The sequence below is a fragment of the Oncorhynchus gorbuscha genome, unplaced genomic scaffold (genome assembly GCF_021184085.1).
Source record: "Oncorhynchus gorbuscha isolate QuinsamMale2020 ecotype Even-year unplaced genomic scaffold, OgorEven_v1.0 Un_scaffold_1678, whole genome shotgun sequence".
NCBI classification, from domain to species: domain Eukaryota; kingdom Metazoa; phylum Chordata; class Actinopteri; order Salmoniformes; family Salmonidae; genus Oncorhynchus; species Oncorhynchus gorbuscha.
In genome coordinates, this window is record NW_025746386.1 from 110,001 (window position 1) to 119,813 (window position 9,813).

Consider the following 9,813-nt stretch of genomic DNA (forward strand, 5'->3'; position numbering starts at 1 on the left):
TTTGTTGATGTCTAATGATTCACTTGGGCAAATGAATGCATTTTCTAACAAGTTGAAAGGATTTAGTTGATTTCCTCCTTAGTTCAAAACATTTTTGAATATTGTTGAATTTCGGTTTAAAGTCTGGATTCCGTGATTCCGTGCGGGCGCGCCGTATTATATAGTCCATGAAGTTGTCATAAGTGTGAACACAGGATATGCCCTCTTCCCCCCCCCCCACCCCACCCCACCCCACAAGAGTGAAATATATGGTCTGGAAATGTAAGCAAGGTTTGAGCTTTGTCAGTGTGTCACAACGTGGACAGTTCTCTGTCTCCTGATGAATAAGCGGCACATTGACTTTATATAGTGTACCAAGAGAGTTCCCTTCGCTTACGGCCATACCAGCCTGAATACGCCCGATCTCGTCCGATCTCGGAAGCTAAGCAGGGTCGGGCCTGGTTAGTACTTGGATGGGAGACCGCCTGGGAATACCAGGTGCTGTAAGCTTTTGCTCCAGTAGAGGGTACTCTTACGTCATGCGTGGAGCAACTGCCTTTTATTTATCGCCCTAATAATGTTGTGTCTTTTTATTGGACTACATGCAGTTTGTTAGTGCTGCCCTGCCCTGATCAAATCCAATCATGGACAGTGCGTTTCCCTCGAAATGTAGGCACTACATTCAGCATTTGTTTTTAGGCTCGGAGACTGTCAATGTCTGTCGTCCATTAGGGCCCTGTAAAATCCCTTCAATGTTTTGCCTGAAACCCCCCCATTTTTTTTTTTTTTTTTTAAATAAAACAATTACTCCCCTCTTCTCCGTTTACATTTCCCGGTTGGCCGTTTATCCCTGCTTCTCCAGGTTTTCGCTCTCAAAAGCACACCCTTTTAATCGAAATATAACACGATTGGATGTTCTATGTCCACGACAACGTTTAAAACCCTAGCAGGAGACCACTTTTGAGGTCTGGGAAAAATTGAAGACATATCGATTTTGGGGTGTAGTTACCCTTTACACGCAAGTGTGCGCCAGGAAGAGACATTTGTTTGGTTAAGCAGTGTTGCTGTAGCTCTCATGTGATTGCGGAGTTTGCAAAACAAATGGCCACTGGATTGATGCAAATAATGATGATATAATTCTGCCAAGCTGGCATAGGCTACTTTGCAGTTAACATTTCATTGAGAAGGTTTTTGTGGGAAGCCTTTCCTTCTCTACCAGAAGAAGGTCATCATTAGCCTCATCGCTAACGGCTACACAAAGTGTAGCGCTCCGCTCGCATGCGCACAGAAACTGGGCAGTCCTGTGCCGTTTCTGAAAGTTGGGTGGAAATACGAATCACTGATGCATTTTGTTGATGTCTAATGATTCACTTGGGCAAATGAATGCATTTTCTAACAAGTTGAAAGGATTTAGTTGATTTCCTCCTTAGTTCAAAACATTTTTGAATATTGTTGAATTTCGGTTTAAAGTCTGGATTCCGTGATTCCGTGTGGGCGCGCCGTATTATATAGTCCATGAAGTTGTCATAAGTGTGAACACAGGATATGCCCTCTCCCCCCCCACCCCACCCCACCCCACAAGAGTGAAATATATGGTCTGGAAATGTAAGCAAGGTTTGAGCTTTGTCAGTGTGTCACAACGTGGACAGTTCTCTGTCTCCTGATGAATAAGCGGCACATTGACTTTATATAGTGTACCAAGAGAGTTCCCTTCGCTTACGGCCATACCAGCCTGAATACGCCCGATCTCGTCCGATCTCGGAAGCTAAGCAGGGTCGGGCCTGGTTAGTACTTGGATGGGAGACCGCCTGGGAATACCAGGTGCTGTAAGCTTTTTGCTCCAGTAGAGGGTACTCTTACGTCATGCGTGGAGCAACTGCCTTTTATTTATCGCCCTAATAATGTTGTGTCTTTTTATTGGACTACATGCAGTTTGTTAGTGCTGCCCTGCCCTGATCAAATCCAATCATGGACAGTGCGTTTCCCTCGAAATGTAGGCACTACATTCAGCATTTGTTTTTAGGCTCGGAGACTGTCAATGTCTGTCGTCCATTAGGGCCCTGTAAAATCCCTTCAATGTTTTGCCTGAAACCCCCCCATTTTTTTTTTTTTTAAATAAACAATTACTCCCCCTCTTCTCCGTTTACATTTCCCGGTTGGCCGTTTATCCCTGCTTCTCCAGGTTTTCGCTCTCAAAAGCACACCCTTTTAATCGAAATATAACACGATTGGATGTTCTATGTCCACGACAACGTTTAAAACCCTAGCAGGAGACCACTTTTGAGGTCTGGGAAAAATTGAAGACATATCGATTTTGGGGTGTAGTTACCCTTTACACGCAAGTGTGCGCCAGGAAGAGACATTTGTTTGGTTAAGCAGTGTTGCTGTAGCTCTCATGTGATTGCGGAGTTTGCAAAACAAATGGCCACTGGATTGATGCAAATAATGATGATATAATTCTGCCAAGCTGGCATAGGCTACTTTGCAGTTAACATTTCATTGAGAAGGTTTTTGTGTGGGAAGCCTTTCCTTCTCTACCAGAAGAAGGTCATCATTAGCCTCATCGCTAACGGCTACACAAAGTGTAGCGCTCCGCTCGCATGCGCACAGAAACTGGGCAGTCCTGTGCCGTTTCTGAAAGTTGGGTGGAAATACGAATCACTGATGCATTTTGTTGATGTCTAATGATTCACTTGGGCAAATGAATGCATTTTCTAACAAGTTGAAAGGATTTAGTTGATTTCCTCCTTAGTTCAAAACATTTTTGAATATTGTTGAATTTCGGTTTAAAGTCTGGATTCCGTGATTCCGTGCGGGCGCGCCGTATTATATAGTCCATGAAGTTGTCATAAGTGTGAACACAGGATATGCCCTCTTCCCCCCACCCCCCCCACCCCACCCCACAAGAGTGAAATATATGGTCTGGAAATGTAAGCAAGGTTTGAGCTTTGTCAGTGTGTCACAACGTGGACAGTTCTCTGTCTCCTGATGAATAAGCGGCACATTGACTTTATATAGTGTGTACCAAGAGAGTTCCCTTCGCTTACGGCCATACCAGCCTGAATACGCCCGATCTCGTCCGATCTCGGAAGCTAAGCAGGGTCGGGCCTGGTTAGTACTTGGATGGGAGACCGCCTGGGAATACCAGGTGCTGTAAGCTTTTTGCTCCAGTAGAGGGTACTCTTACGTCATGCGTGGAGCAACTGCCTTTTATTTATCGCCCTAATAATGTTGTGTCTTTTTATTGGACTACATGCAGTTTGTTAGTGCTGCCCTGCCCTGATCAAATCCAATCATGGACAGTGCGTTTCCCTCGAAATGTAGGCACTACATTCAGCATTTGTTTTTAGGCTCGGAGACTGTCAATGTCTGTCGTCCATTAGGGCCCTGTAAAATCCCTTCAATGTTTTGCCTGAATAAATTTTTTTTTTTTTAAATAAAAAATAAACAATTACTCCACCTCTTCTCCGTTTACATTTCCCGGTTGGCCGTTTATCCCTGCTTCTCCAGGTTTTCGCTCTCAAAAGCACACCCTTTTAATCGAAATATAACACGATTGGATGTTCTATGTCCACGACAACGTTTAAAACCCTAGCAGGAGACCACTTTTGAGGTCTGGGAAAAATTGAAGACATATCGATTTTGGGGTGTAGTTACCCTTTACACGCAAGTGTGCGCCAGGAAGAGACATTTGTTTGGTTAAGCAGTGTTGCTGTAGCTCTCATGTGATTGCGGAGTTTGCAAAACAAATGGCCACTGGATTGATGCAAATAATGATGATATAATTCTGCCAAGCTGGCATAGGCTACTTTGCAGTTAACATTTCATTGAGAAGGTTTTTGTGGGAAGCCTTTCCTTCTCTACCAGAAGAAGGTCATCATTAGCCTCATCGCTAACGGCTACACAAAGTGTAGCGCTCCGCTCGCATGCGCACAGAAACTGGGCAGTCCTGTGCCGTTTCTGAAAGTTGGGTGGAAATACGAATCACTGATGCATTTTGTTGATGTCTAATGATTCACTTGGGCAAATGAATGCATTTTCTAACAAGTTGAAAGGATTTAGTTGATTTCCTCCTTAGTTCAAAACATTTTTGAATATTGTTGAATTTCGGTTTAAAGTCTGGATTCCGTGATTCCGTGCGGGCGCGCCGTATTATATAGTCCATGAAGTTGTCATAAGTGTGAACACAGGATATGCCCTCTTCCCCCCACCCCACCCCACCCCACCCCACAAGAGTGAAATATATGGTCTGGAAATGTAAGCAAGGTTTGAGCTTTGTCAGTGTGTCACAACGTGGACAGTTCTCTGTCTCCTGATGAATAAGCGGCACATTGACTTTATATAGTGTACCAAGAGAGTTCCCTTCGCTTACGGCCATACCAGCCTGAATACGCCCGATCTCGTCCGATCTCGGAAGCTAAGCAGGGTCGGGCCTGGTTAGTACTTGGATGGGAGACCGCCTGGGAATACCAGGTGCTGTAAGCTTTTTGCTCCAGTAGAGGGTACTCTTACGTCATGCGTGAGCAACTGCCTTTTATTTATCGCCCTAATAATGTTGTGTCTTTTTATTGGACTACATGCAGTTTGTTAGTGCTGCCCTGCCCTGATCAAATCCAATCATGGACAGTGCGTTTCCCTCGAAATGTAGGCACTACATTCAGCATTTGTTTTTAGGCTCGGAGACTGTCAATGTCTGTCGTCCATTAGGGCCCTGTAAAATCCCTTCAATGTTTTGCCTGAATAAAAAAAAAAATGTTTAAAAAAAATAAAAAAATAAACAATTACTCCACCTCTTCTCCGTTTACATTTCCCGGTTGGCCGTTTATCCCTGCTTCTCCAGGTTTTCGCTCTCAAAAGCACACCCTTTTAATCGAAATATAACACGATTGGATGTTCTATGTCCACGACAACGTTTAAAACCCTAGCAGGAGACCACTTTTGAGGTCTGGGAAAAATTGAAGACATATCGATTTTGGGGTGTAGTTACCCTTTACACGCAAGTGTGCGCCAGGAAGAGACATTTGTTTGGTTAAGCAGTGTTGCTGTAGCTCTCATGTGATTGCGGAGTTTGCAAAACAAATGGCCACTGGATTGATGCAAATAATGATGATATAATTCTGCCAAGCTGGCATAGGCTACTTTGCAGTTAACATTTCATTGAGAAGGTTTTTGTGGGAAGCCTTTCCTTCTCTACCAGAAGAAGGTCATCATTAGCCTCATCGCTAACGGCTACACAAAGTGTAGCGCTCCGCTCGCATGCGCACAGAAACTGGGCAGTCCTGTGCCGTTTCTGAAAGTTGGGTGGAAATACGAATCACTGATGCATTTTGTTGATGTCTAATGATTCACTTGGGCAAATGAATGCATTTTCTAACAAGTTGAAAGGATTTAGTTGATTTCCTCCTTAGTTCAAAACATTTTTGAATATTGTTGAATTTCGGTTTAAAGTCTGGATTCCGTGATTCCGTGCGGGCGCGCCGTATTATATAGTCCATGAAGTTGTCATAAGTGTGAACACAGGATATGCCCTCTTCCCCCCCCCACCCCACCCCACCCCACAAGAGTGAAATATATGGTCTGGAAATGTAAGCAAGGTTTGAGCTTTGTCAGTGTGTCACAACGTGGACAGTTCTCTGTCTCCTGATGAATAAGCGGCACATTGACTTTATATAGTGTACCAAGAGAGTTCCCTTCGCTTACGGCCATACCAGCCTGAATACGCCCGATCTCGTCCGATCTCGGAAGCTAAGCAGGGTCGGGCCTGGTTAGTACTTGGATGGGAGACCGCCTGGGAATACCAGGTGCTGTAAGCTTTTTGCTCCAGTAGAGGGTACTCTTACGTCATGCGTGGAGCAACTGCCTTTTATTTATCGCCCTAATAATGTTGTGTCTTTTTATTGGACTACATGCAGTTTGTTAGTGCTGCCCTGCCCTGATCAAATCCAATCATGGACAGTGCGTTTCCCTCGAAATGTAGGCACTACATTCAGCATTTGTTTTTAGGCTCGGAGACTGTCAATGTCTGTCGTCCATTAGGGCCCTGTAAAATCCCTTCAATGTTTTGCCTGAATAAAAAAAAAAAAGTTTAAAAAAAATAAAAATAATAAACAATTACTCCACCTCTTCTCCGTTTACATTTCCCGGTTGGCCGTTTATCCCTGCTTCTCCAGGTTTTCGCTCTCAAAAGCACACCCTTTTAATCGAAATATAACACGATTGGATGTTCTATGTCCACGACAACGTTTAAAACCCTAGCAGGAGACCACTTTTGAGGTCTGGGAAAAATTGAAGACATATCGATTTTGGGGTGTAGTTACCCTTTACACGCAAGTGTGCGCCAGGAAGAGACATTTGTTTGGTTAAGCAGTGTTGCTGTAGCTCTCATGTGATTGCGGAGTTTGCAAAACAAATGGCCACTGGATTGATGCAAATAATGATGATATAATTCTGCCAAGCTGGCATAGGCTACTTTGCAGTTAACATTTCATTGAGAAGGTTTTTGTGGGAAGCCTTTCCTTCTCTACCAGAAGAAGGTAATCATTAGCCTCATCGCTAACGGCTACACAAAGTGTAGCGCTCCGCTCGCATGCGCACAGAAACTGGGCAGTCCTGTGCCGTTTCTGAAAGTTGGGTGGAAATACGAATCACTGATGCATTTTGTTGATGTCTAATGATTCACTTGGGCAAATGAATGCATTTTCTAACAAGTTGAAAGGATTTAGTTGATTTCCTCCTTAGTTCAAAACATTTTTGAATATTGTTGAATTTCGGTTTAAAGTCTGGATTCCGTGATTCCGTGCGGGCGCGCCGTATTATATAGTCCATGAAGTTGTCATAAGTGTGAACACAGGATATGCCCTCTTCCCCCCCCCCCCCCCCCCCCACCCCACAAGAGTGAAATATATGGTCTGGAAATGTAAGCAAGGTTTGAGCTTTGTCAGTGTGTCACAACGTGGACAGTTCTCTGTCTCCTGATGAATAAGCGGCACATTGACTTTATATAGTGTACCAAGAGAGTTCCCTTCGCTTACGGCCATACCAGCCTGAATACGCCCGATCTCGTCCGATCTCGGAAGCTAAGCAGGGTCGGGCCTGGTTAGTACTTGGATGGGAGACCGCCTGGGAATACCAGGTGCTGTAAGCTTTTGCTCCAGTAGAGGGTACTCTTACGTCATGCGTGGAGCAACTGCCTTTTATTTATCGCCCTAATAATGTTGTGTCTTTTTATTGGACTACATGCAGTTTGTTAGTGCTGCCCTGCCCTGATCAAATCCAATCATGGACAGTGCGTTTCCCTCGAAATGTAGGCACTACATTCAGCATTTGTTTTTAGGCTCGGAGACTGTCAATGTCTGTCGTCCATTAGGGCCCTGTAAAATCCCTTCAATGTTTTGCCTGAATAAAAAAAAAAAAAAAAAAAAAAAATAAAAAAATAAACAATTACTCCACCTCTTCTCCGTTTACATTTCCCGGTTGGCCGTTTATCCCTGCTTCTCCAGGTTTTCGCTCTCAAAAGCACACCCTTTTAATCGAAATATAACACGATTGGATGTTCTATGTCCACGACAACGTTTAAAACCCTAGCAGGAGACCACTTTTGAGGTCTGGGAAAAATTGAAGACATATCGATTTTGGGGTGTAGTTACCCTTTACACGCAAGTGTGCGCCAGGAAGAGACATTTGTTTGGTTAAGCAGTGTTGCTGTAGCTCTCATGTGATTGCGGAGTTTGCAAAACAAATGGCCACTGGATTGATGCAAATAATGATGATATAATTCTGCCAAGCTGGCATAGGCTACTTTGCAGTTAACATTTCATTGAGAAGGTTTTTGTGGGAAGCCTTTCCTTCTCTACCAGAAGAAGGTAATCATTAGCCTCATCGCTAACGGCTACACAAAGTGTAGCGCTCCGCTCGCATGCGCACAGAAACTGGGCAGTCCTGTGCCGTTTCTGAAAGTTGGGTGGAAATACGAATCACTGATGCATTTTGTTGATGTCTAATGATTCACTTGGGCAAATGAATGCATTTTCTAACAAGTTGAAAGGATTTAGTTGATTTCCTCCTTAGTTCAAAACATTTTTGAATATTGTTGAATTTCGGTTTAAAGTCTGGATTCCGTGATTCCGTGCGGGCGCGCCGTATTATATAGTCCATGAAGTTGTCATAAGTGTGAACACAGGATATGCCCTCTTCCCCCCACCCCACCCCACCCCACAAAGAGTGAAATATATGGTCTGGAAATGTAAGCAAGGTTTGAGCTTTGTCAGTGTGTCACAACGTGGACAGTTCTCTGTCTCCTGATGAATAAGCGGCACATTGACTTTATATAGTGTACCAAGAGAGTTCCCTTCGCTTACGGCCATACCAGCCTGAATACGCCCGATCTCGTCCGATCTCGGAAGCTAAGCAGGGTCGGGCCTGGTTAGTACTTGGATGGGAGACCGCCTGGGAATACCAGGTGCTGTAAGCCTTTTGCTCCAGTAGAGGGTACTCTTACGTCATGCGTGGAGCAACTGCCTTTTATTTATCGCCCTAATAATGTTGTGTCTTTTTATTGGACTACATGCAGTTTGTTAGTGCTGCCCTGCCCTGATCAAATCCAATCATGGACAGTGCGTTTCCCTCGAAATGTAGGCACTACATTCAGCATTTGTTTTTAGGCTCGGAGACTGTCAATGTCTGTCGTCCATTAGGGCCCTGTAAAATCCCTTCAATGTTTTGCCTGAATAAAAAAAAAAAAATTTTTTTTTTAAAAAAATAAACAATTACTCCACCTCTTCTCCGTTTACATTTCCCGGTTGGCCGTTTATCCCTGCTTCTCCAGGTTTTCGCTCTCAAAAGCACACCCTTTTAATCGAAATATAACACGATTGGATGTTCTATGTCCACGACAACGTTTAAAACCCTAGCAGGAGACCACTTTTGAGGTCTGGGAAAAATTGAAGACATATCGATTTTGGGGTGTAGTTACCCTTTACACGCAAGTGTGCGCCAGGAAGAGACATTTGTTTGGTTAAGCAGTGTTGCTGTAGCTCTCATGTGATTGCGGAGTTTGCAAAACAAATGGCCACTGGATTGATGCAAATAATGATGATATAATTCTGCCAAGCTGGCATAGGCTACTTTGCAGTTAACATTTCATTGAGAAGGTTTTTGTGGGAAGCCTTTCCTTCTCTACCAGAAGAAGGTCATCATTAGCCTCATCGCTAACGGCTACACAAAGTGTAGCGCTCCGCTCGCATGCGCACAGAAACTGGGCAGTCCTGTGCCGTTTCTGAAAGTTGGGTGGAAATACGAATCACTGATGCATTTTGTTGATGTCTAATGATTCACTTGGGCAAATGAATGCATTTTCTAACAAGTTGAAAGGATTTAGTTGATTTCCTCCTTAGTTCAAAACATTTTTGAATATTGTTGAATTTCGGTTTAAAGTCTGGATTCCGTGATTCCGTGCGGGCGCGCCGTATTATATAGTCCATGAAGTTGTCATAAGTGTGAACCCTCTTCCCCCCACCCCACCCCACCCCACCCCACCCCACAAGAGTGAAATATATGGTCTGGAAATGTAAGCAAGGTTTGAGCTTTGTCAGTGTGTCACAACGTGGACAGTTCTCTGTCTCCTGATGAATAAGCGGCACATTGACTTTATATAGTGTACCAAGAGAGTTCCCTTCGCTTACGGCCATACCAGCCTGAATACGCCCGATCTCGTCCGATCTCGGAAGCTAAGCAGGGTCGGGCCTGGTTAGTACTTGGATGGGAGACCGCCTGGGAATACCAGGTGCTGTAAGCTTTTGCTCCAGTAGAGGGTACTCTTACGTCATGCGTGGAGCA

General features: G+C 44.2%; 8 non-coding genes across 8 annotated transcripts; all 8 read left to right on the plus strand.

Moving 5' to 3' along the window:
* The first annotated feature begins 370 nt into the window (after nt 1-370).
* Nucleotides 371-489, plus strand: LOC124023747. The gene has a single exon (XR_006836739.1). It is a non-coding gene; the product is annotated as a 5S ribosomal RNA (ribosomal RNA).
* Nucleotides 490-1,693: 1,204 nt separating this feature from the next.
* Nucleotides 1,694-1,812, plus strand: LOC124023748. The gene has a single exon (XR_006836740.1). It is a non-coding gene; the product is annotated as a 5S ribosomal RNA (ribosomal RNA).
* Nucleotides 1,813-3,020: 1,208 nt separating this feature from the next.
* LOC124023749 lies at nt 3,021-3,139 on the plus strand. The gene has a single exon (XR_006836741.1). It is a non-coding gene; the product is annotated as a 5S ribosomal RNA (ribosomal RNA).
* A 1,206-nt stretch (nt 3,140-4,345) lies between these two features.
* On the plus strand, nt 4,346-4,464 carry LOC124023750. The gene has a single exon (XR_006836742.1). It is a non-coding gene; the product is annotated as a 5S ribosomal RNA (ribosomal RNA).
* A 1,209-nt stretch (nt 4,465-5,673) lies between these two features.
* On the plus strand, nt 5,674-5,792 carry LOC124023751. Its single transcript, XR_006836743.1, has one exon. It is a non-coding gene; the product is annotated as a 5S ribosomal RNA (ribosomal RNA).
* Nucleotides 5,793-7,004: 1,212 nt separating this feature from the next.
* LOC124023752 lies at nt 7,005-7,123 on the plus strand. Its single transcript, XR_006836744.1, has one exon. It is a non-coding gene; the product is annotated as a 5S ribosomal RNA (ribosomal RNA).
* Nucleotides 7,124-8,330: 1,207 nt separating this feature from the next.
* LOC124023771 lies at nt 8,331-8,449 on the plus strand. Its single transcript, XR_006836760.1, has one exon. It is a non-coding gene; the product is annotated as a 5S ribosomal RNA (ribosomal RNA).
* A 1,204-nt stretch (nt 8,450-9,653) lies between these two features.
* Nucleotides 9,654-9,772, plus strand: LOC124023753. The gene has a single exon (XR_006836745.1). It is a non-coding gene; the product is annotated as a 5S ribosomal RNA (ribosomal RNA).
* The last annotated feature ends 41 nt before the right edge of the window (nt 9,773-9,813 follow it).